The sequence below is a fragment of the Prunus avium genome, chromosome 3 (genome assembly GCF_965620075.1).
Source record: "Prunus avium chromosome 3, drPruAviu1.hap1.1, whole genome shotgun sequence".
In the NCBI taxonomy this organism is placed as follows: domain Eukaryota; kingdom Viridiplantae; phylum Streptophyta; class Magnoliopsida; order Rosales; family Rosaceae; genus Prunus; species Prunus avium.
This window is the reverse complement of record NC_142286.1, coordinates 12,269,466-12,297,404: the sequence shown is the minus strand read 5'-3', so window position 1 is coordinate 12,297,404 and position 27,939 is coordinate 12,269,466. Positions and strand designations below refer to the sequence as shown.

General features: G+C 40.5%; 1 pseudogene; it reads left to right on the top strand.

Moving 5' to 3' along the window:
- The first annotated feature begins 185 nt into the window (after positions 1–185).
- On the top strand, positions 186–15,611 carry LOC110764431 (trans-resveratrol di-O-methyltransferase pseudogene; annotated as a pseudogene).
- Positions 15,612–27,939: the final 12,328 nt, after the last annotated feature.

The window sequence follows — 27,939 nt, the reverse complement described above, 5'->3', positions numbered from 1 at the left end:
AAAAAACATAAAAAGGACCAAAGGTGATAATTTGGCAAACCTCAGAGACTATTTGTGATAAAAACCTTTACTTAAATAATTGGGATGTGGATTGTGTCGTCGGCAACGACAGTATAAGCAGATTCCCAGTATAGAAGACTTAAAATAAGAGCCATCGGTGTTCTTGGGCTACACATATAAACCTACACACTTAGATAAATGAGTTTGAGTAATGGTAAAGTGAGTGCTACTAGCCATGAGCTTCTTCAAGCTCAAGCTCATGTGTGGAATCATATCTTCCAGTTCATAAACTCCATGTCATTAAAGTGTGCAGTTCAATTAGGCATCCCAGATGTGATTCACAACCATGGCCAACCCATATCCCTTTCCAATCTCATTTCCGGCCTCAATATCCACCCTTCGAAAGCTCATTTCATTGCTCACCTCATTCGAATCCTTGTCCACTCCAATTTCTTCGCACAAGAACGGCAAGTTCAGCAACCACTTCTTCCAAACAATTATAACCACAATGAGAATATTGTTCATCAGGATCTTGATGATGAAGAGGAGGAAAAAGCTGTTGTGGTGTATAGCCTAACACCAGCTTCCAGGCTTCTCCTCAAGGAAGGTCCATTAAGCACCACACAATTTGTACTTATGATTCTTAATCCAGTAATGACAGATCCATTTCATCTAATGGGCACTTGGTGCCAGATGAACAATCATGGAAATCATGATCATCCAGCTTCCCCATTTGAGATGGCACATGGAAGGCCTTTTTGGGGTTTGGCTGCTCAGCAACCAAAGTTTGGTAGCTTGTTTAATGAAGCAATGGAGGCTGACCCTCAGCTGCTGGCAAGGGCAGTGGTTGAAGAGTGTGAAGGAGTTTTTGAGGGTTTGAATTCCTTGGTTGATGTTGGAGGTGGCACAGGAACCATGGCCAAGGCCATTGCCAAGGCCTTCCCCAACATTAATTGCACTGTCTTTGACCAACCACATGTTGTTGCAAACTTGCAAGGGACTCACAATTTGGATTTTGTTGGAGGAGACATGTTTGAGAAGATACCCCCAGCAAATGCAATTTTCCTCAAGGTAATTATAAAACTCAATTATTTCTCTCATTTTTATTATTCCTTAATTTCCCACTACTACAAAAAGCACAAAAGACGACCAGAAAACAACGACGGTTTTTTGATCTACCATCGTTGTGTTTTAAAAGACGACGGTAATAGAAACCCGTCGTAGATACATAACTTAAACACCTAAAAAACCGGGATCCGCATAGATATTTTTAAAACACGACACACCAAATTAAAAAAGCGTCGTCTTATTAAAAAGGTTTTATTCCGAGTTAAAATCTGAACCTAAAAACAACGACTGCAGCTATTAAGTCACCGCCGTAGAAAGTAAAGACGATGGTTTAAAAATCAGTCGCCGTGTTAACTCATGAATAAAAACGACCAAATTTTCTTAGTCAGCGACGCATAAATTCAAAGGAATCGACGACGGTAAATTACAAAAAATTCGCCATATTAAAGTAATTTACCACGACGGTAAAGAGAAAGTTATCGACTTTTTAATTACAGTGTACTATGAAGGTATCTATAACTCTATTGTCCGCATAATTTGTACTAACCACGACGGTTTGTTCAATTAACGACGTATAATTTTTTTTTACCACATCGTGGAGTTAAAAATACTGTCGTATTAATTAACTTTATACGTCTATCATTATCTATAAACCGTCGTCTTAATTTTTATTGCTTTTTAAGATTTATTTATTGGATTTTTTTTCCTACAGCGGTAGATAAACAGTATGACAAGAGTTGTGATAACCCACGACGGTTTATATAGAAAACCGTCGTCACAATCAAATTAAAGTGAAGTCTTACCAGAATGAACTCTGTTCCTCATCATAATCGAACCAACACACAAAGGCAATATTTTAGACATTGATGATGTGTGTATCTTTGTGTCTTTGCGATACACAAAGACACACACACATCAACATCCAAAACATTTGCCTCTAAAATTTGACGACCGCAGCCAAATTGAAAAATGAAAGCGTGTTTGTGTCTTTGCTAACTGACATTTGCTTTCAGGAAGACAATTTTTTAGAAGTTGTTGATGTGTGCGTGCTTGTGTTTTTCAGATACACAAACGCCCACACACATCAACATCCAAACTGAAAAATGAAAGCGAGGTGAGACAGAGAGGTGAGGTGCCTCCAGAGAGGTGAGATAGGGCCAAGGGCAAGAAGAAGTTGAAACCCTAATTGAAAAATGAAAGCGAAAGAATGACTGAAAAACCCTTATTTATAAAATAATCTTTTATACCACGTCGGTTATATTAAAATTAGCAACGTCTAAATGAAAACATAGACGTCTTTTTAAACTAAACTGAGGTTGTATAAATGTAATTAACAACGACGGTATATAAAAAACGACGTTGTCATTTTTTGAAAAACTAATTTCTTGTGTAATTAAGAAAGTTACACGTCGGTATGCATAATTAAAACGATGTTGTATAGATCTTTAAAGTCGTTATTATTGAGTATAAGGTCGTTGTGTAAATTTGAAAATGACGGGTTACATCTTTTTGAAGAAAATATCGTCGTGTAATTAGATATAAACACGGCGTTTTAGGAAAACTAGGGGTCTTTGAAACCCAATGTACTAGGGTGGTGGAAACCTATAGCGTCATATAATGTCAGATACTAGGGCGCTTTCTATTAATCGCGTCATTTTATGAAACGGTATGTTAATATATTAAACTTTTCGCCTACCTGACCTACACTTGCACTATTTCCAAACTCGAGAAAAAATTTCAAACTTCTCTCATTTTTCCTTCTCAAAGCGCTATGTCTGTATCTCCGAGAGAAAACTTTTCATCTTCGTCTCCTCTTCGTCTTCGTCTTTGTCTTTTTATTGAAACACCAAACTCCGAGAGAAAACTTTCATTGCACGAAAAAGGTAAGCATTTCTCCCTATTTTTATTCATGTTTTGCATGCGCATATCATTTTTGTTTTGAATATAGGTTTTTGTTTTGAAAATCTTTTTACATTTTTTCTGGCGAAAATCATTTTACTTCTTTCCAAGTTTCATAAAATATACAAACAAAGAAGGAAAGTTTCCAAGTTTGAACACTACTCTGTTTCTTCTACTTCAACTAAATAAGACGACGGTGGCTTCTTATTTACGTGGTTAGATTTAATAGACCATGACGGTTCGTCAGTCATCCTAGCGTCGTGTGAAAGTTGTTGATGCTCAAAATGGTAGAGGGTCAACTTAGAGAAAAAGGGATTGTCTTCAGCAGGGAAAGCGGCTAAGACCTTCGGTAGGACAAAGGGCTAGGACCTTCGGTAGGGAAAAAGGGCTAGGACCTTCGGTAGCTGGATATCCTGCAGAAGACAAAGTAGGAGAAGCAGTCGTTAAGCTTCGGACACCGGTGTGGTGCCGGCCGAAGGCTCTTTGATGCTTAAGTTAGCTATAAGTGGTAACTTTGGCAGAGTAACGGTAAAGTAAGAAATTAGTTACCCATTTTGTCTTGGGTACTGTTCCCTATTTATAGGGAGGTGAAAATGGATAGCTTGTGTAGATTTCCAATGTGGGACTTTGTGCAAGTCGCTATGGTGGTGACACGTTTCTTGGGGATTAGGTTCGGCAGTCAAGAGCTTCGGCAGTCGGGAGCTTCGGTAGGTGTCTGGCACCTTGGAAGAGTGCCTTCCTTCGGTAGGGGAGAAGGCATGTCTGCCTTGGTGCTAGTCGTTTTGAGGCTGGACATGCTCGATTGATTATGGTGTAAACAGTAGTCCCCCAAGTTCGCGGTCAAGAAGTAACTTCTGGGTTGGGAACTTGTAAGATTTTGCATAATCATGACTGAGCATTCCCCATTCAGTAGGAATCGTGGGGCAGTCCCTAGTCCCCCAAGTTGGCAATCTAGAAGTTGCGTCAAGCTTCAAGAGTATGGCCTAGGTGCTAGGCTAGGCAAGTGTCAAGCCTTTTGGTTTAGGCCAAAAAAATTTATTTTATTTAATTTATATTTTTTTTGGTGGCTTGGTCAGCCATTGGGTAGTCCCCCAAACCTTCTGCATGCTGCCTGCCGTTCGGCAGGTTCAGCTTCTAATTTTATTTTATTTTTAATTTTTTTTTTTGGTGGGTGAAGAAATTGTAAGCTTCCTTTCCTTCTCCACCTCCTTGCCGTTCGGCAAGGAAGCTAGGGTTGACAAGGGCTTCGGCAAGAAGCCTGGGCACCTAGAAAGGGCCGGGCCAAGTGGGCTTAGCTTGGGTGTTTTAGCAAGAGCTGGGCCATAAGAGCTTCGGCAAGGAGCCTAGTTGCGGATTTGGCTAGGCCTGAGTACTGGGCTAGGCGGGGACCAAGGTGCCGATCGGCAAGGGCCATGTACGGCTAATATTGAGGTTGATTTGTGCAAGATAGGGCTGGGCATATTTGCACAAAAAAAGAATTTATGTGAGCTGCCGTAAGAGGTTGGGTCTTTTGGGCCTTCGGTAGGTGGAGCCGTGTGTGAGCTGGGGTTTTAGCAAGGAACCCAGGATAGGAGTAGGCCTCCTAACAAAAAGATGGGGCTGGGCTTTTAGTGCCTCAGCAGGGTTTGAGAAGGTTCAAAATTGGATGGCCCAGGGTTTTAAGAAAGTTAAAAAGTGGAACCCCCCCCCCCCCCTCTCGCGCGGTTTATAGAGTCAGAGCTAGTTTTGGCTTTGGCAAGAGGGTCCTGGTCCTGGCATCTGGGTAGTCTTGAGTGCTTCACATCTTCGGGTAGGAATTTCGGACAGGTCCCAGCTTCTGCCATTCGAAAGGATTTTTCATGAGCCCAAGCATCTAGGTCACGGCAAGGAGCTGGCGCCAAAGGGCTTAGGCTTCCGAGTGTTGTGGATCCGGGCTTCATGAGCTTAGGATTCGGAGGGGGATAGCTGCGATCCAAGGTTGAGATCCGGAGCTGGGTTAAAGGAGAGGTGTGTTGCCTTCTATCCTCTGCACGACCCTTGCCATTCGGCAAGGGTGGTTGGTCTTCATCCCAGCGCCTCTTGGCTTGGTAGGTTCTTTAGGAGAATTTTGGGGGCATGAGATTTTTGTGTCGGCAAACAATTGGGTCCAGGCACCTATACCTTTGGCAAGAGAGTATTTGTGGGAGATACGAATGATTGCCACGAGGCTCTCCTCCCTCAGCACGGTGATTACCGTTCGGAAAGGTTATCCAGAAGTTGCGTAGAAGGGGTTTAGGGTTTGAGCCTTCCGATTTTGGAGCTAGGCCATTGGAAGGCTGCAAGTGGGCCTAGGCAAGGTGAGAATTTTTGTCTTGCGAGTTTGGACCTGGGTTGCATGTGTTGTTGGCTGTAAGCTGGGCCATGTTTACCTTCGGCAAGGAAGCAAGTTGGGCGTCACGGTTGTTCTTCCTACTTCGACACCAGGCTGGGCATTTTCAGGTTCGTTTACGGTTCCCGGGTTTAACAAGGGCTTAAGTCGGTGTGCGTGAGCTCCTGTGCTGGGCCCTTTGATTTGCGGCAAGGATTGGACTTGGGTCACCATAGCTTCGGCAAGTGGGCGTGAGTAAAGTGATATATATATGCATTATTTTTTTTTTGGTGACCCTTATTTCTTCTGCACGGCCCTTGCCGTTCGGCAAGGGTGTCTAGGGTCAAAATTTGATGTTTGTTTTGTTGCGTGTCTCAGCTCTTGGTGTATACTTGAGGAGTTTGGCCATTTGAGATTTGGTAAGTAGGATTTTGGAAGAGAGGATTGGAGCTGGCCCATTCGTGTGTAGGTTAGGGTTTGGGAGTAAGGTGGATTATCTTCCTTCATAAGACTTGCCATTTGGCAAAGGAAGTCATTCATCCATCACGAAAACACTTCGACAAAAATCATTTTTGGTTAGTTTTCATGCTCGTGAGTGCCCACGAATTTCCGATCCCAGACTTGCCGAACGGTACTCTCCATGTTGAAGGAGACGAGGTGAATTGGAAAAATTTCTGTGAGTTCATGTCTGTTCAGCTCGACCCTTGCCGTTTTGGCAAGGGTGGCCAGATCGATTGCTTGAGTTTGGGTATGTAGTCACGATTTTGGCGAAGCTAGGAATTGGAGCTGAGGCACCTGATTTCTGAGAGATGGGTCCATTACCGTAAGTTCGGATAGCTGGGTCCGTGCCGTTTAGGCAGTGTACACATCACCAAGGCTTCACTAAGGTTGAAGCAAGGTGGGCTTAAGCCGGGGTGGTCTAGGTCTTGGCTTTTGTGGGTCCGTGCCATTTTGGCAGTGTACACATCACCTGCCGAAGCTCCCGACTGCCGAAGCTCTTGACTGCCGAACCTAATCCCCATGACACGTGTCACCACCACAGTGACTTGCACAAAGTCCCACATCGGAAATCTACACAAGCTTTCCATTTTCACCTCCCTATAAATAGGGAATAGTACCCAAGACAAAAGGGGTAACTAATTTCTTACTTTTACCGTTACTCTGCCAAAGTTACCACTTATAGCTGACTTAAGCATCGGAGAGGCTTCGGCCGGCACCACACCGGTGTCCAAAGCTTAACGACTGCTTCTCCTACTTTGTCTTCTGTAGGATATCCAGCTACCGAAGATCCTAGCCCTTTTTCCCTACCGAAGGTCCTAGCCCTTTGTCCTACCGAAGGTCTTAGCCGCTTTCCCTACTGAAGACAATCCCCTTTTCTCTAAGTTGACCCTCTACCATTTTGAGCATCAACAAAAGTTGTTCTACGTTGTTTTTTAAAATGACTGTCGTTTTTTTATTTGATTGTTTAGGATATATTAATCGCAGGTTTGATTTCTCTGAACCATGGTTTTGGTTTTGAAAATCTTTTTAATTATTTTTCTGTTGAAAATCATTTTACGTTTTTCCAAATTTGATAAAATACAAAGACAAAGAAAGAAAGGGTCTAGAACCAATTCTCTCTTTTTGTTTTTCTCTTGTAGAGACGATGGTATCTTAATATTTTTGCGTCGTGTGAATAATATTACTACGTCGAAATTTTTTAAAATACGTCGTTTTAGTAAATGAAAATCTAAAATATTTTCACCTGAAGGTCTGAATATGGAATCACTACTCTGTTTTTCGTAATTATATCATAAGACGTCGGTGATTTATTATTCACGTCGTTTGAATCTTTTAATCACGTCGGTAGTTAAGTACCGTCATGATAAATGTATATTACGTCGATTGTTATATTATTGCGTCGTGTGAAATTTTATAATACGTCGTTTTTTATAAATAACCGTCGTGTGTTTTCTTAATTTTTTTCTGAAATATTTTCACTTGCAGGTTTGATTTGTCTGTAACCATGGTTTCTCAAGACCAAAGTAAGGACTCTGGCTTGAAATAAAAATGAATGTAAGGAGCTTAAAGTTGTAAATCCTCAAGCCAAGTCCTCGAAGAAGATGAAGTTTGTTTCATCTACTAAGACAGAACCAGGCAGCACGACAACATTTTTTGAGGAGCCAAAGTCAAGTCGGGGTATAAGCACAATGCCCCTTGTTGTGAAGAGAAAATATCAGAAAATCAAGCCAGTTGTTGAGTACAATAAAAGGGGGAAACCATGTAGCCCTGCACATACTGAGATGCAGTCCTACATTGGTGTGTTGGCATGCTCCAGAGTCCCACTTGTGGACAAGAAATGGGCTGAAATCCTCAAGGATATAAAAGAGCAGATTTGGGAAGCCGTTGACATGGCTTTTGTGGTAGGTCAAGGGGGCAAGAAACTGGTGTTATCTTCTGCTGCCAAGAAATGGAAGGATTTCAAGTCTACACTAACGAGGCATCATATCCTTCCATTCATCAAGGAGAAGGAGAAATTAAGCCAACCCCCTGAACTATATAAATTCATAGAGAAAGCAGACTGGGATGCCTTTGTAGCTTCAAGGTTATTCGAAAAATTTGTGTCTGTGCATTTTGAACAAGCACAGAGGAGGGAGAAACTTGAGTACAATCATCGATTGTCTCAAAAAAGATATGCTAGTTTGGAGGATCAATTGGAGGAAACCATGCCCGGGGCAAAAATTGATCGATCTACCTTATGGAAGAAAGCTAGAGAAGACAAACACGGTAACATCCTGGATCCAAAGGTTGCAGAGAAAGCAAAATTAATTGTAAGCCTACTCACTCTGTTTTAAATTTTTATTAAATTGTATTGCTGTGATAAGTCTTATTACGTCTTCTGTTATATTTTTGTATCGTGTGAATAATATTACTACATCGAAATTTTTTAAATAACATCATTTTTAGTAAATGAAAACCTAAAATATTTTCACCTGAAGGTCTGAATCTGGAATCACTACTCTGTTTTTTGTAATTATATCATAAGACGTTGGTGGTTTATTATTCACGTCATTTGAATCTTTTAACCACGTCAGTAGTTAAGCACCGTCGTGAGAAATGTATGATTACGTCGATTGTTATGTTATTGCGTCGTATGAAATGTTATAATACGTCATTTTTTTTATAAATAACCGTCGTGTGTTTTCTTATGCTGACTTTTTAATGTGTCTTTGTGTTAGGATGAATTGCAAAAACAAGTCCCTGAAGGCACTCTTACTGTATTTGGAAATAATGATGTGTTGACAAGGGCTTTGGGTCTCGAGCATCCAAGGAGAGTTAGAGGTGTAGGGGCTGGGATTTCCACTAGGCAATACTTCAATTTACCTAGACAACAGAGGGTAAAGTTTGCCGATCAATTAAATGAAAGTGTAAGACTTGTCCTTCAAAAAGAGACTTTGAAGATGGAGGCTAGATCAAGAGAAGAGACTTTAAAGATGGAGGCTAGAACCAAGCAATTGGTAGAAGCTGAGAGGGAAAATTTGCTGAGTCAGGTTTCCCAACTCTTGCTCAATTTTGATCCAAGCATGCTTAAACTGAAAACTAACCCCTGTCAAATCCAAGGTCAAGAGCAAAGCCCCAAAAATCCAATGTTGGACAAAGCAAGCTGCTCTGGGGCTCTTGATGTGAGAGCCCTACATTTTGAGGATGATACTGCCACGAATGGGGAAAAGCAGGATGAAATGGTAACATCTTTGAACTTTGAATTCTCTGTTTTTCAAAAAGCCATTAGACGTCGTTATTGTGAATCACAGTTGTTAGAATTAAAACACAACGACGATTTACATTTACCGCCGTTTGAAAATACATACCACAACGCATTTATTAATAAACTATCGTTTGGATTGCAATACCACGACGGTGGAAAGGATTGAGTTATTGTCGTATTTAGTTTCCTTGTTTTACAAGCTATCTTCACTGACACAATCCCACTCTCTGTATCTCTCTCTCTCTCTCTCTCTCTCTCTCTCTCTCACACACACACACACTCACACACTCACACACACTCTTTTTCTCTGCAACTGCTGTTATCTGTGTTTCTGCTAAAAAAGGCTGGTACACTCTAGAATCTGGATTTCTGAAAAATTTCATGGTGATTTAGACGACGGTTTTATTCCTTATCGACGTAATAGATAAATCACCACGACGTTTATTATTTACCGTCGTTTAATGGTTTTTAGACGTCCGTAATTCTTATATACCGTCTTCTGTTATGCCTTACCACGACGGTTTAATTTAATTTATTTACTTTTTGTACAATCTGTCTTATATATATTTCTTTATTTCTTAAAACAGAAATCCAGGGATGTAGAAAAGCAAGATGAAAAGTTAAATTCTCATAACTTTGCCTTTTTCATTTGTTTTTCAATTTTCAGACGTCGATATTTTCTTTAAACCGTCGTTTCTTTTAAATTTCCACGGGAGTTTTGTTTTTAATTGAATTTTTAAATTTTTGTACAAGCTTTCTTATATATCTCTCTTTATTTATTAAAACAGAAATCCAGTGGTGGAGAAAAGCAAATTGAAAAGGTAAATTCAATATATATGAATTTTGCATTTGAATTAGACGTCGGATTTTTTTTTATACGACGTAATAAGTTCTTCACCACGACGATGTTTTGTTACCGTCGTGTAAATTATTTTCAGACGATGGGTTTTTCTTTAAACCATCGTTTTTATTGATTTACCACGTCACTTTATGTTGCTTTATTTCTTAAAATAGAATACTGAAGTACAAGATTATTCAAAGCTGGAGTTGCCATCTTCTTTACAATCCCTTTGTCGTTATGTGGAAACAACACTAAAGCCTCAGGAGAAGATTATGACCTTTACAATTGAGAAGGAGGTGTTTGGTGAAGATCGTAGTACCTTCATCTTGCATGAAAATATTACACAGTTTCCAAGCATGGAAGAAATTGGGGCTACTGTGGTTGCAATATATATGAGGTTTGTCCTTATCAAATATTCATTTCACACTCTCCTTTCTATTGAAAAAAAAAAATAGTCACGAGATCATTTCATATATTTAGGTGCCTATTTGATAATTTGAAGAAGCTGTAGAATTTTGCACCGAACATTTATCTGATATTAGTACAATTGGAGTGCCATCAAGTCAGAAGATAGGAGTTTCAAAGCCATTATTAGGTTGCACAGTGAGCTTAGTTGATCGGGACCTGTTGAACCAAGCACATCTATATGTCTTGGAGAATACGGAGGAAGTCCTACCTTATATCGAGTATGAGTTTTATTCTTTAAGTTTCCATTTTAAATTATTCCTTATGTTTATCTTATATGTTTGGGACCATTATGCTTGAATTTTTCGTGTCATGTAGGGAACATATGATCCACATCAAGACCGTTTATCTAAAATTTAGAAAGAGAACAAAGTGGCTGCAAGATAAGCACAATAGCACTTTCATTCAATGGCTACGCTTCAAGGTATATGTTATTGAATAACATATTGGACTTTTAATTTTCTTCTTTCTATGTTAGATTGAATTAAGATATGATTAATTTGCAGGTTCAAAGTGAACTTAATGAGGAAGACAATCATGGCGTATCAGAAAATTTAAGGTGGCTAGTAGCTGGTCCAAACATGGTAGTGCCATCATATAGGAGGTATCTTATTAAAGGTGTTAAATTTAACATCAAGTCACAAGATGATGTGCAGACAGTTCAAAATAGTGGAGTTTATTTACTTGCACGTACCATGCAAGTTGCTAGTGCCAAGGATAAAAACTCAATTATCTCAAATATGGGTTTTTATGGTGTCATTCAAGAAATTTGGGACCTTGACTACCAAAAGTTTACAATCCTGGTATTTAGGTGTGATTAGATAGATAGTACTTCTGGCCTTGTAATCAACGAACTTCGATTTACCCTTGTAGATTTGAGTAAAATTGGACATAGGAATGACAAATTTGTTTTGGCTTCTCAAGTCAAACAAGTATTTTTTGTTGACGACCTGATGCATTGTGGTTGGTCGGTAGTGTTATCAATGCCTAATAGAGAATATAATGATGTTATTGGTGATGATATCTTAGGTGATGTGAGAATTGAGTGTGAGCCATTTACTAGAGGGATGCCAAATGTTGACACATTTGATGAACTGGTGGGTGAGTTTGGGAGTCAAAATATTCGAGATGGGTGTGAAGATATATGGATTGAATGATGCTCTTGTAATTTATGAAATTACTTATGCCCTAAACGGCAATGTATGACATTAATTTTGTAATAAATTGTAATGTGTTTTCTTCACTTTAATTATGCAGGTTTTGGCCACAAAACAATAAGTACAAAAAATACTGGTTCAAGATTACAAAAACGACGATCCTGATAAAAATGTGAAAAACAGACGTTTGTTTTAATAAAATTGTCATTAAAAAACGACGTTTTGGAGCATTCAACGACCGCAATGTATTTACCGACGTCTAAAAGCAACGTAAAAATGAAGAACCAAGACGGTATTGTGAAATAGTTATTAACGATATCACGTTGGAGAAGCCTAAAGAGCCAACATGTAATTACAAATAACACGACTCCAATCCCATAATACTGACGTCTAAAAGACGAGATATCTAACCTGAACGTTACAAAAGACGACGTCTTAGACTATGAACTCGTTTGTATCAACTCAAAAATCATCGTCTTAAATCTTACCACATCACTTGTTATCTCATAAACGAAGTGGAAATAGAACAATTCACGACGGTATTTGAAATCCAGAGGTAAATTTGTCGATGTAAAGAGATATTTGGACGTCGTTCTTTTACAAAAACAACGTTATATGGAAATATCCGCGTCTTTTATTTTATTCTTATGTCGTTAAAGGGATTTTACACGGTGTTTGTGCCCAATAAATCTCGGTCGTAAACCTGACCGAAGGGACTTCCTCTCGGCCCTAGCACCTGCCCATGAACTGAAACTTGGCGTTTCGTTGGGCATTTGCCTCCCTAAAAAGACAAAAGAAAAGCTTCGAAGGCAGAATCCTCTCGGCCTCTCGACCGTGGTATTATCGGCCGAGGCCGAAGGACGCAAGAGCCACGACCGAAGATATTAAGGTCACATCGGCACATGGTAGCAGGGTCTCACACTTCATTTAATGAAGTAACGCCTCTGTTTATTGCAGCAAACCCACTGGCCGCAAAAAAGCATTTAATGCACGAGGGAAGATGGGAAGTGACTGAAGTCAGGGTTTGGTGAAGGGAATCAGAGTAGTTAGGCGCAAACATTCTCTCAAATATTCTTACAACTTGAGAGGTCAGGTCATCAACCACCAGACCAGGGCATTTAATGCGTTCCCATGGCCAAAGGTGTAGAACCCACGATCAGGGCGGCAGCCGAGATTTACCGGGATTTATGGGGTCACACCACCATGCTTCACGATCCCAAATGTCAATTGGACTACCCACTTGCTCTGATCAGGCTCCACCATGTAGATTTTCAGCCTCGATTACTCCTCCAGAGCTCCTCCTATAAATACCAAGCTCAAACTACATTCAAAGGGTTCAAACACCAAACCAAAAGCCTCCCACGGAGCAAATTATATTTTCCTGTAATGCACTTTCAATACCTTTACTTGCTTTCCTAGGAGTAGTGACAGATTGTAAGGAAAATCCATTCATCAATATATCATACGACCCTTGATTTTCAAGCCGCCGGAGCACCATCTTTGTTACTCTCTCATCCACCCCATATATCATACGACCGCCGCTCTCTGAGCCACGCACCGGAGCACCGCCCAAAACCCACCATCAACACCACCACTAAACGGCCTTGTAGCTCAGGCCGTGAACCTAACGGCCGAGATCAGTTCCTCTCTCGGCCACAATCGTTTGATTAGGAGTCGAACTCAAACAGGCGCACCACTTAACCATTTTATCCAAACCGCATCACCATCTCGACGCACGGTAGACCGTACTGGCACGCCCGCGCACAACCGCACCGCATCCAAAAGAAGGACGTCACGTGTTGACGCATATCCCCTCGGCCCCGAGCACCAGGGCGTGAGATTTGCGCAGCCAACACACGGCGATTGGCTGATAAACTTTGCCGTCTCGTAGATATTAAACGACTGTCATTTTGGTAAAGATGACGTATAAATTTTGAAACACAGCTGTCTTTTACATGATGACGACGTTGTCCATCAAACACAACGTCGACTGTAGAAATAAATGTGTTGTAGGTAATGACCCTAACATATTTTTCATGTCGTTTATTTTTAGATCATGCCGTTTAAAAATTTTACACGACGATCGACTGACAAACTTTGCTGTGTCAAATACATTAGATGACGGTCATGTTTTTAAAGATGACGTATAAATTCTGAAACACGGCTGTCTTTTATTTGCGGACGACGTTGTTCATTAAAGACAACGTCATCTATAGTGTTTGTACCATATCTGACCCTCCACTCGTACGACGACACGTGGATCCACTAAACTCGCCCAAGTACCCAAGGCCTCGGACAATCGGCATCGGCCACCGATGGCATTGTCTCAAAGCTGCGAACAGCCATTATGAGCCCAACTCGTCTACAATCGGCATCCCTTACTGATTGTACAGAATCAACCTCGAAGTACCCGCCCAAAATATCTAAAGACTCGTGTCGACCTCAGAAGGCCCTCCCACGAGTCCCACATCGAAAATGAGCACTAAGAGCATACTAAATACCCTCTATAAATAGGCCCCTCCACTACAATACAGAGGTAAGACTTTTCAGCTTGACTTTTATACTTCTATATGGTCAACAGCAAGAGCTCTTAAAACAACAAACTTACTTTGGCATCGGAGGGTCTTAGGCTGGTTCCACACCGGTTCCATAGACCTTACGAGTCTCGACTTCTTTCTATTCAGGATCAGCATCCAAGGACAAGAAGAATCGGCATTCAACATTCAATCGATCTCTCGATCGTCCATCTCTTGTAAGTTGCACTCATCTCCATCTATTCAGTTTTTAGCGCCAACATATAGAAATACATGCGTCGTAAGTAATGACCCTAACCTCTATTTCAACGTCAACATTAATGGAAAAAACGAAGTGGAAAATTTATTTCACGATGGTTATATAAATAGTGGTGACGTAGTATGCATCAATAACGTTGCCTGTTGTTTATTTAAAGACGTCATAATTGTATTTCACGTTTCTTGTTTGATCATGTGTCGTGAAAGTTATATGTAACAGCTGTGAGTTTTAGTTTTCGTCGTGGTATGCCTCTCTTGCAACTATGTTCTGTCAAAATATGTCATGTGTTACATTTTAAACGACGTTTGTTTGTTAAAATTGGTCGTCTATTCTTATCCTTGACAATTTGTTTGCTCATTTGTCAATACACAGCAGTCGGTTGTTATTTGTTAATGACGTTGTTTGTTTTAACAACGACGAGGATTTACCGTCGTGGTTTGCTTTTGTAAAAGATGTTGGTCGATTTCACGAAGGTTTGAAAACCGGATACACGACGGTGAATTCCCGTCGTCTTTTGCCTTTTGTGTAGTAGTGTCCTAATTTAATTATTACCTTGTTGTTAGTAAACACATCTCACGCTTGCCTTTGCAGAATTTTCTAAACTTGTCCGTGTTTTGCTTAGCTTTCAATTCAAGTTGTGTATTTAAGGAATTTTTATGGAGTTTAATAATAAAACTCAAAACGAAAAGACAATCTTGTTGAAGAATGTAAAGTAACACATTGGAAACTTAGACAAAATGTATAATATATGCCCTTTTATATAAACCCCACACCAGCTTGGACTATGTTGGTGGTTAATTTGGGGGTAATATCGATGTTTCTAGTGGTCCGCAAGTCCGTCCCTCTGAAATCTCAATCGGTGCATGTACAAAGTATATTAAGCAGGTACCATACACTAATTCTATGCATGGATGTGGTTGTGAGTATAAATTCAAGTCTTACTTTAAAGTAATTAACCATTAATTAATGCATGGCACCAATGATCAGTCGATTCTGCATGATTGGAGTGATGAGGAAAGTGTGAAGATATTAAAGAAGAGTAGAGAAGCAATTCTGAGCAAAAATGAAGGAGGAAAGGTTATCATCCTGGACATAAATGTGTCTGCAGATAATAAGAAGATGGATAAGAAATCAATTGAAACTTAGCTCATGTGGGATATGTTGATGATGGTCAACCTAAATGGCAAAGAGTGTAGTGAAGCAGAGTGGGAAAAGCTCTTTTTGACTGCTGGATTATCTCACTATAAGATTACACATACATTGGGCCTCAGGTCTCTTATTGAAGTTTACCCCCGAAAAAAAGCATCAATCTTTTAATTGTACGTTAAGTGCTTGCGAATTTCATGAAATAAACACTTAATCTACTTTACCTCTTTTGGTGTGTATATGCATATAATTTGTAAAATTTTAAAATTTTTTAAAGTTTTAAAGTTATAATTTAATTCTTAAGAAATAAAAATGTTTCTTAACGACGTGGAAGAAGTTTTAAGTTCAAAACTCAACACCTCATTAGTAAAAGTTTAAAAAATAATAATTTGATGCCCCAAAAAGAAAAAGGAGAAGCCCAAATGTATGATGGACCAATAAGACATACCGCGATGAGTGAGAAACAGATTTCATGCTAATTCCAATCAATTTTTGGGAGTTAATTTAAAAAATAAATAGTTAACAACAAGTGAAGCGTGGTTTCCTACGAATTTTCAAGGCACGAAAAGGACCATAGTCCACGTTTAGCACTTGAGAAAACAAAAGCAGCCTTGTGCAAGTTGTTAATAGAATAAATAATGGGCAACAAACAACAAACATCTACAAGCAAAAACACATGTTTCCAAGAAAACCAATTGTTTATACCATATCCAACTGGCCATTGAATGAACGACACATGGAACAAGGGACCCACAAGGAGATCCCGCAAACTTGACGATCTATTACGTCCCACAAAGTACCATCGGCAGGCGGCAAGCCTTCGGCAACCCAGCATGTCGATCGCAGCCAAAGACTGTGCTTCAGAGTAATTTCTCACAAAGACACGTGGTGCCTTCTCAGCCAATCCTCGCAATCCCACATCGAAATTTCACTCAAGATGCACACCCATCAAAGTCTATAGATGTTAGAGTTACTTTCCGAAATTCTTGGACCCTCAGAGTAACCGGCTGTTATGGTCACCCTAATCGTACCTACCGTCATCATTCATGGGAACTTATGCGGAGATTAAGTAGGGTGGATCATGGTCCTTGACTTTGCTGTGGAGATTTTAATGAGATTATGGAGTATCACGAAAAGAGTGGGGATCGCATTCAATGCGATGCTCTCATGGAGGATTTTAAAAATGCTATTTTCGATTGTCGCTTAATTCAGTTTGAGTTCACAGGGTGTAAGTTTATGTGGAATAACAACATGAAGGAGATTTATTGTGCAAGCTGTTGGCAAAATCCTAATTCTATTAGGAGATTTATTTTATATTCTATTAGGATTTTATTTCTTTCTCTTTTGTACAAAATTTGTGTAATTAGGAGTTTATTTGTTTCCTTGTATAACCCTACTAGGGTTTACACACTTGTATTATAAATACCTCCTTTTGGAGAATGAAAATATATCAGAAAATATTCTACCCCATATTATTTGACTTGGCATCAGAGCCAACTTTCTAGTGACCTCTGTGTTGTGGCCACATTCTAGCCCACATTTTGCTCTACCTGTGTCATGTGTGCCCTCCGGGTTTGTGTATTGTGTTGTAGTGTCCGTGCCTCTATTGTCTGTGTGCCTCGTTCCAGTTTTCATGCATCTGCCGTATTTGTACCTCTACTGTTTTCCGCTGTGTATTCTGCCATGTTTGTGCCTTTACTGTGTTCGTGCCTGTCTTCGTGCATCTGTTGTATTTGTGCCTCTGCTGTGTTCTATTGTGTACTTTGTCATGATCTATTGAGTTTCTGCAACAATCATGGGTGATAACTCCATTGTTGGTGTTCTTGTTGCTGCTTCTGCAAATTTGTGTATTTCTGACTCTATTCCAAGTACTTGCTCCAATACTTAGATAATTGACACTGGTGCTTCTGATCATATGACTTATGATGCTAAATTTTTTGATGAGTTGTCTAGTAACACCCGTAACCCATACATAACTAGTGCTAATGGCTTGCCCTCTCCAATTACTGGCAATGGCACAATCTCTCTCACTCCAACTCTGTCCTTGTCTCGTGCTTTACTAGTTCCCACTATCCATTGTAACTTGTTATCTATTGGTCGATGACTTCATACACTTAATGCTTCTGCTACTTTCTATCATATTCATGGCACTTTTTAGGATCTCAAGACTCATGAGACTATTGGGCATGGTAAATGAATAATGGGGTTATATTATTTGACATTGCCTTCTGCACCGATTTGTGATCTTGTCATGAATACTGTTCAAAGTTGCAGTGTCAAAGACAAACAACAAATTTGGTTATGGCATCATCACTTGGGACACCCGTGGTTTGACTACCTTAAGCGTCTGTTTCCATCTTTATTCTGCTCTTGTGATGAGCCCAGTTTTAAGTGTGACACACGTATTTGGGCCAAAAGCCATCGCACTGTGTTTCCTTTGAGTGACAGTAAAGCTGCGAAGCCTTTTAATTTAGTGCATTCTGATGTGTGGGGTCTAGCTCGCGTTACTTCGAACAGATTTCGTTGGTTCGTCACATTTATTGATGATTGTACCTGACTCACTTGGGTTTTCTTGCTGAAAAATAAATATGATGTTGCTTCCATCCTTCCAGAGTTTTGTAGTATGGTGACTACTCAGTTTCAGGCTCGGGTCAAAGTCTTCCGGCCTGATAACGGGGAGAATATGTGAATAATGCTTTGGCGTATTTCTTCCGTGCTCAAGGTATTATTCACCAAACGACAACCCTTTTTACCCCTCAACAAAATGGCATGTCTGAAAGGAAGAACCGACAATTGCTTGAAGTTGCCCGCTCACTCCTATTGGATATGTCTGTTCCGCATCATCTTTGGGGGCATGTTGTACGGTTTAATACCTTATTGATTAATTGTACTCCTAGCCGGGTTATTAATTTCAAGACTCTGCATGATGTGTTTGGTGACCATGTTTCCCCTGTCTCCGTCTCCAAGTTGCCCCTTAAAGTTTTTGGGTGTGTTGCCTATGTTCATGTCTACTCTCATCAACAGAGTAAACTTGATCCTTGTGCTATATGTTGTGTCTTTATTGGTTACTCTTCTACTCAAAAGGGTTATAAGTGCTATCATCCACCTACCTAGAATGTGCATGTTGGATAGAGGGGAAGTGAATTAGAGAGTCTTGGATTGGAGAATCTTGGACTTGAATTGCACTAGAGAAAGCGAACAATCACCACAGTCGGGAGTTGATGGTGCTCTCTGTGAAGAAACAACGGGTCGACATTTGGAACTCGATCGGTCGATTGAGTCTGGCGATGATGAAATCACTCTCTATGAAGAAATGACTGGTCGACAGCTAGGATGCGACCTGTCGACTGTGCCTGAAAATTGTGACAGTAACCCTTGTGACCCATGTGTAGCTAAGTTTGATGTAGGACCCCTCCTTTGCCCTGCCATTGCTCCAATTAAATTGTGATAGTGAAACAAGTGATGTAATCTCTGATAATCTATCTATGCCAAGCTATGAGTTGTCCCCACGTACCACTCGTGGAAACCCTAAAAAACAATACTCACCTGATATACATGCTAAGTCTAAATATCTCATTAGCCCCTATGTGTCAACTCATCATTTATGTAAGTCATATGCATCATATTTGTGTCAATTATCTAGTGTATGTGTGCCAACTAAGCTGCAGGATGCTCTTTCTGACCCCCAAAATGGGTGGATGCCATGAAAGTTGAAATGGAAGCTTTGAACAATAATGAAACTTGGGATTTAGTCTCTTTACCAAGAGGGAAGAAATCTGTTGGGTGCAAATGGGTTTGAAGCATAAGGCAGATGGTTCCGTTTACCATTATAAGGCTAGATTTATAGCAAAGGGTTATACTCTGACCTATGGAGTGGATTACTTAGAGACCCTTGCTCCAGTAGTAAAGCTCAATAATGTGCATGCACTCTTTTCCCTAGCTGCTAATCGTGACTAGCCCCTGTTGTAGTTTGATGTCAAAAATGCATTTCTACATGGATTTTCCTCCTAGTATTCATGTGACCTCCAAGGAGGGTGTTGTGTGTAAGCTACAGAAATCCTTATATGGATTAAAGTAGTCTCCAAGAGCATGGTTTGGGACTAGAAGAAATTTGGGTATTTACAGAGTAACTCGGACTATACTTTATTTCTAAAGCTTCATAAAGGTAAATTGATAGCTTTCATTATTTATGTTGATGATATGATTGTGACTGGAGATGATCAGGCAAAAATGCAAAATCTTCATAAATATCTAGCTTCCGAGTTTGAGATGAAGTCATTGGATGACTTGAAATACTTTCTTGGGATCGAAGTTGCTAGATCTAAGCATGGTATCTTTCTGTCCCAAAGGAAGCATGTCTTGGATTTACTTGCAGAGACTGAAATGTTGGATTGTAAACCAATTGATACCCGTAGTGAACAAAATCATAAGTTGGGGTTATATCCTGATCAAGTCCCTACTGATAAAGAGCGTTATCAATGACTTGTGGGGAAATTGATTTATTTAGCTCATACATGTCCTGATATTGCATATGCAGTGAGTGTAGTTAGTTAGTTTATGCATTCTCCTAGTGAAGATAATATGAGTGTTGTGATGCGTATTCAGAGGTATCTTAATGTAACTCCTGGCAAAGGGTTAATGTTTTCCATGTATGGTCATACAGATGTGGAAGGGTATACGGATGTCAATTGGGCTGGTTCAGTCACTGATAGACGTTCTACGTCAGGGTATCTCATATTTGTTGGTGGTAATCTTGTTACTTGGAGGAGTAAACAGCAAAAAGTGGTGTCTCGGTTTAGTGTCGAAGCCGAGTATCATGGGATGGCTCAAGGTGTATGTAAGTTACTATGGCTAAGGAGATTGTTGGGAGATCTTGAGTTTGAGTCCCAGAAACCCATGGATTTATATTGCGATTGCTCATAACCCTGTGCAACATGATCATACAAAGCATGTGGAGGTTGATCGAAATTTTATTAAAGAGAAGTTGGATGCTAAGATTATTTCTTTTCCATTCATATCATGTGAGTATCAACTAGCAGATATTCTTACTAAAGCTGTGTCTACTACTGTCTTTCTCAACTCGCTTGACAAGTTGGACATGAGTGACATTTTTGCTCCAACTTGAGGGGGAGTGTTGGTGAGATCCTAATTCTATTAGGATTTTTTTTCTTTCTCTTTTTTACAAATGTGTAATTAGGAGTTTATTTGTTTCCTTGTATAACCCTACTAGGGTTTACACACTTGTATTATAAATACCTCATTTTGGAGAATGAAAATATATCAGAAAATATTCTACCCAATATTGTTTCACTCATGCAAGGTTGGATAGAGGTTTTTGTAATTTACCTTTATTGCAGCAATGGGGACACTTCACTTCTCACCATTTGGTTGCTTTTTCCTCTTATCATCAACTGGTTGTCATTGAGTCTAAAAACCCACATGTTGGTAATCTTAGACCTCCTAGAGGCCGACACCATTTTCAGTTTGAGGAAGTGTGGACTATGGATGTCGAATGTGTAGAGGTTATTCGTCGGACATGGCGAGTTGCTGTTTCGCCTCTTACTAATATTTCTAGTTGTGCTGATAGCTTAACACGGTGGAGGACAAATAAGTTTAGTACTACCCCATAAAATAAAAGAGTTGCAGGATAGTCTGGGGAAATCCAATCGGATTAGTCGTTGGCCTAGAATTTCCAATCCCGTAAACTGATTGAACATGAGCTATATCAATGTCTCGAGAAGGATGAAATATTTTGGTAACAACGGTCCCGAGTAAATTGACAAATACAAGAATGCTACTAGTCGTAAGAAGTACAAATACAATTATTGGGATTTCGGATTAACATAATCGATGGCAACGGGATTATGAAATGATGGGTGGCGTCTTTGTTGAGTTCTATAACAAGCTTTTTACATCAAATGGTGCTGCCTCAATGAGGAAATATTTTCAGCAGTTAAGATGCATGTTCCATCTCACGCTCACTAGAGTTTGCTCCTTCCGTACTCTAGAACTAAAATCGAAATTGCACTAAAATCTATTGGCTCATCAAAAGCTCTTGATCCTGACGGCATGCCTGCCCTCTTTTATCAAAGGTATTGGGACATTTTGGGTAATGACGTGTGTGCACTGTGTCTCAAGGTGCTGAATGATAGTGATGGTGTCGCTAGTTTTAACCATACTTTGGTTGCTTTGATTCCAAAGGTCTGTTCTCCCACCCGAGTATCTGAGTTGTTGATACCGTGACAAACCGAGCAACTAGTTAGGCAAGATAATCCACGTGCCATGCTATGAGAGGTCATCACCTTAGCCAAAGAAGCCTTACCGCAAGTCACAACTCTAAGCAAGGCAAGAAGTCCCACATCGGAAGACTATAAGAGGTGGAGACTCTCCCTCACCTATAAAAGAAGACCACTCTACACTTAGAAAAGGGTCTTGGGTCTTGACCCGTGGGCCTTGGACTCTTGGGCTTTGTACCTTAGGCCTTGGACCTTCTTCCCCTTATCTTTGGGTCTAATCCCCTTATACAAATGTAAACAAACATTATTATAATGAGAACACTCTTCTATGTGGACGTAGCCCATCATTCGGGTGAACCATGTATACCTCGTCTTCTGCATGCTTATTTACTTTACTTAGGCTGAATGTCACTTACTGCTGAAGGCACATACACATGCTAAAGGCCCACATCTTCACACATCATCCACCACTCCACATCTATCTAAGTTGAACCCCATTTTTAGCATCAACAGTTTGGCGCTGTCTGTGAGAATCGACTTCTGAACCCCACCTCTCTATCAGTTCCACTAGCTCCATCTCCAACCATCCCTTACCGATCGACATCTCCCTTGCTGAACCAACATGAAGCCCCGCATCGCCTCCTCTGTCTAGTACCAAGGGTGCCGAATAGAATATCAACACCGGTGAGTTTCGATTCTCTCTCTCCCAACTCCAATCTCCAACTGCCGAATGGTACCTCCCAAATTGATGGGCGACACCCCTCCCCCAATTTACTTTGGCACGCTCCCTGCCGAACGACAAGGGTTGCATCGCACTTCCCATGGATAGGCCATCGATCGAAGATGTGAGATAGCCCCAAAACAAACCCCAACAGATCCGCATCGCCCTTGCTGAACCAATATGAAGGCCTACATCACCATCCTTACACGCCCATCCTTCTTACAATAATATGATGAACATGCCTTTTTCATCAGATTGCATTTTGGGTTGGAATTTTATTCGAAGTTGAAGGGCCCCACTAACATCCAAGTAAAGAAGAGTAAAAAGGCATACACCCCACATGGGTTTTATGGGCTTCATTAACTCATGCATTATATATATATATATATATATATATATATATATATATATATAAATATAAAATATTAAAAATATTTTTAAAAAAACACAATTGGATTTCTTCCCTTTAGCACCTTGCCAAGTTTCATGTCCATCGGCAATTTCTTTGTGATGCGCAAGTATCATGCAAGTTTGGTGCATTTGGCACCCACGTGCCCTTTGGCACCATGTCTTGCGACTTGCTCACATGATCCGAGTGACGTCACCCCTGTCGATCGGCATGCGCCATGCCGATCTTGCAGGGGACTCTCACACGAAAAGTGCATGACGTCACCCCTACCGATTGGCAAGCACCGTGCCAATCAAGCAGAAGATGCTCGCACGACCCTTGTGCCTAGGCACATTGTCTTGCGACATGCAATCGTTGCAACTTCGGCACCCTTGTGCCTAGGCACATCGCCTTGTGACATGCAAGCTTTGCGCCTTTGGTAACCCCCTTTGCCTTCGAAACCCTTCATGCCGAAGCTGCAAAGGGACCCACGCGACTCGCAATGACATCATACCTTCCCTTCATAACCCTCCCTTCCGAAGCTTGGAAGGAGACCCACGCGACTCGCGATGACACCTTCCCTTTGGAACCCTCCCTTCCGAAGAATGGAAGGAGACCCACACGACTCGCTATGACGTCATACCTTCCTTTCGGCACCCCCGTGCCTAAGCACATTGCCTTGCGACATGCAAGCTTTGTGCCTTTGGCAACCCCCTTTGCCTTCGGCACCCTCGTGCCTAAGCACATTGCCTTGCGACATGTAAGTTTTGTGCCTTCGACAACCCCCTTTGCCTTCGGCACCCCCGTACCTAGGTACACAAATGCCTTCGGCACGTTGCCAAGTTTCATGCCCTTTGGCAATTTTCCTTGCGACACGCAAGTTTTATGCAGGCGCCTTCGGCACCCTCACGCCCTTTGGTACTTTCTCTTGTGACATGCAAGTCTTATGCCTTCGGCACCCTCATGCCTACACACTTTCTCTTGCGACATACAAGCCTTGAGCCTTCGGCACCCCCATGCCCTTCTGCACCCTCATACCTTCAGCAATTTTTGCGACACGCAAATTTCATGCAAGTGCCTTTGACACCCCGTACCCTTTGGCACCTTTCCAATTTTTTATACCCTTTGGTAATTTTCCTTGCGACATGCAAGTGCCTTTGGCACCCCCCTTTCCCTTCGGCAATTCCCTTGTGACATGCAAATCTTGTGCCTTCGGTACATTCTCTTGAGACATGCAAGTTTTGTGCCTTTGGCACCCCTTGCTCTCCAGCATACTATGATGCCCTTCGGCACCCTCACTCTTCGGCGTAGTATCATGCCCTTAGACACCCTTACATAACAATCTGGAGACTTACAAACCAGTTGGGTTTTTGTTGCAACTTCTCTCCCTCCAATGTCCTTCTTACCCGGGGACTAAGGGGATTGGGGATAGTGCACTATACGACTTGAAGATGAACTATGGTGTTGCTCGGCCACACTACTACAAAAATCGAAATAGACGACGAGAATCCACCGTCGTCTCGAAGATTTTCAAACTGTCGTGAAATCGACCGCCATCTTTTGATATATAAAACAACGACGGCTAATACCCGACGTCGTTAAATCCTTCAACATCACAAAATATAACAAATCGACTTCTAAACCCTATATTTATATTGTAAAATGAAACCTTGTACAGTATTAGACGACACGGTTTTATTAAAACTTAGACGTCTAAAGAGTGTTATATGTCAAGAACAAAACACAAACCGACGCAAACCTAATTATCCACGTCCCAAATTGAAGGAATACGACTTGTATAACCTAGAAACCGTCGTGGTTAACGTATACTACGTTAAATAAAAAAACAAACCGCCGTCTAACTTATAAAAAATGACGCATACACTATAGAGCGGACTTTTAAAGCAGATTAGATGTCAATAATCACACATGCACGTATGTAGAGATAATTATTCACGTCCCTAATTGAAGAAATACTTAGAAACTGTCGTGGTTAACTTATACTACGTTGAATAAATAAACAAACCGACGTGTAACTAACTAAAGACGACGTAAACACAAAAGAACAGACGTTTAAAGAATATTAAATGTCAATATTCACAAAGGAACCGCCGTACAGATAATTATCCACGTCCCTAATTGAAGGAATAAAGATTTGTATAAACTAGAAACCGTCATGGTTAACATATATTACGTTAACTAAATAAACAAACCGACGTATAACTTTTAAAAAATGACGTATATACAAAAGAACAACCGTTTAAATCATATTACATGTCATTAATCACACAAGCACCGACGTAAAATGTATTAACCACAACATATAGGTGAAAAAAACGTCGCTTATATGATTATCCACGTCTGACTGGAGAGAAAAACACCTTGTTAAACATATTCCATGTCCATCTCTTACGAGATTCGTCGTGTAAATTGAATAAAGAAGTCTCTTCGACGGTGTTAGACGTCACTTTTTCTAAAAAGCAGACGTCTGAATATTTTAAAATTACACAATTTTACTCAATACCGCTGTAAACAATACTATCCACAACACCTTTTTTTTAATGGCCGATGTTAAAAATAATATTGATGTCGTGGACAGAAAAAGAAACGATGTGGATTATAATTTGAACGTCAGTTTATGTAAAATAAAGGTTGTGGATTATATTGAAATATACGTCGTGCGTTCCTTTTTAGACCGTCGTTGATGTTTATTACACCCGCTTTGATTTATTTTAATAAACCAACGTGTTTTCCTTTTCAGAAATCGACGTGGTTATTAATAAAGCCAAGCGACTTTTGGAATTCCGAAACCGACGTGGTTATTTAAGTTTTACACAACAGAAGTTTACTTTTAATGACTTGATATTATATGTTATGACGACGCTTGTTTATCTAAACCGTCGTTGTATTTGTATAGTCAACGACCATTAGTGAAAGGAAACCGACGTGGTTATTCAAATTCAACATTACCTTGTTTTAGTAGATTGTCGTGGTTAATTAAAAGTCAACGACTTCTTTGGTATTCCGAAAATGACGTGGTTCTCTGGGCAGTACACGACAAAAGTTTACTTTCTAAGAAGTGACGTTGTTGGTTTTCATGTCATGTTTTCACGTCATCATTTTATGCATAACCGACGTTGTTGGTTTTAAAGGTCGTTGCCTTAATTTACGAAAACATCATGGTTGTTTATATTTATACGACTCCAATTATTTGACGTCGCTAAGTTTAATAGAACCGACGTGGATATTGAAGATAATTTGTATAAATATGATTTTTTCAGTTTTCTTCAACTTTCAGTTTTCAATTAGGGTTCCAACTTCTTCTTGCCCTTGGCTCTATCTCATCAACTTCTAAAAAATTGTCTTTCTGAAAGCAAATGTGGACACTTTAGCTTCTTATCCATTTGAAATCTGAAGAGTAAATTTAACTTCTTATACATTTCAGATTTCAAATGGATAAGAAGCTAAAGTGTCCACTAGAAACCATTTCAACGACTCCTTCTGACGTCAGGATCCAAAGATCTCACTGGTAAGATTTCATATCTCTTGGGATTTCATTTTAATTTTCATGTGACGACGGTTTTCTATATAAACCGTCGTGATTTTTCTTGGAAGCAATAAAAATTAAATGTCTTGGAAGTGGGTTTTGCTGCTGCTTTCTCGAAAGGGGTATTTGAGCTTGTGATTCAAATTACTTTTGTAAGTGGGCAAAGTTGGAGTTTTGTTTTTCTGGGCAGCCAACAGAAAAAGGTTTTTGTTCCCTCTTACAATTTATTTCCTTGTTTAGTTGTTTAATTTTGATCTAATTGATTTTTCTTTTCTCACCCTTGCGCGGGTCTTTTTGTTTCTGTCAAACAATCTGATATTTACAAAGATATTTTTACAGTGAGCATGCACACCCACAGTAAAGCTATATAATTGAGTTATCCACATCCTTTATGATAAGCTTTTGGTGTTTGCACATAATATTTGTGAATGGTTGGATGGATTAGAGTTCTCTACTGGTTTATAAAACTGCAAAATTTGGTGAAAATAATGGACCTTCAGAAAATTGTCAAGGTCTTAATACTTAAAGGAAAACTATCTTAATTAAGTTGAAACTGGGATATGCCAACTCTAATGGATGCTTGGGACTTCAGCCCCAACACACCTAACCCAATTCGCTCATCCCTCAGCGGTATCCTTCGCATGCCAATTGTAACTGATCCTGGGAGATATCTGGGCCTCCCAACCATTTGGGGGCAGGCAAAGAAGGATGCCCTTGGGTTCGTCAAAGACAAAATCCTGCAGAAGGTTCAGAGCTGGAAGCATCAACTCCTCTCACAGGCTAGCTGGGAGACCCTTATCAAAGCTGTCGCCCTTGCTGTGCCAGCTTACCCGATGAACATCTTCCTCTTCCCAAACTCCCTGTGCAAGGAAATCAACTCTATCCTTGCTAATTTCTGGTGGGGTCAAAAGGTGGATGAACGAAGAATACACTTGGTGAGTTGGGACTCTATGGGCCAAGCAAAATAGGATGGAGGAATGGGTTTCCGCAATATTCAGGAGTTCAATATTGCCCTTTAGGCAAAACAGTGCTGGAGACTCCTTCACGAGCCAAACGCTCTTTGGGCCCAGGTCCTAAAATGCATATACTTCTCCCATGAGAATTTCCTGGACGCCAAGAAAAGTGGAAGAGCTTCTTGGGCATGGGCTAGTCTTCTAGATGGAAGAGACATCCTCCTCCGTGGGGCTACGTGGCAAGTCATGAGGGGCGATAAAATCTGTGTTTGGGTGGACAGATGGCTACTTTGCCTCCCGAATGCTAGTCTGATACCAGTTGAAGGGGTGGAGGTTGATTGGGATCAACGAGTAGAAAACATCATTGATCGTGACACTGGAAATTGGAACTTAGAGCCTATCCTTCATGCCCTATCTACCGAAGGTGCTTCTGCCATTCGTTCAGTCCAGATAGGAAGTGGTAGGATGTCGGACCGACTGGTATGGCCCCTGGATAGAAATGGCTGCTACTTCGTGAAATCCAGGTATCATTGGCTTCATAGTGTGAACACTGCCAGGTGCCTTCACCACCCCTCCTCGTCTACGATTGTGGACACCAATTGCTGGAAAATGATGTAGAAAACCAATGTCCCTCCCAAAATAAAAACCTTCTTG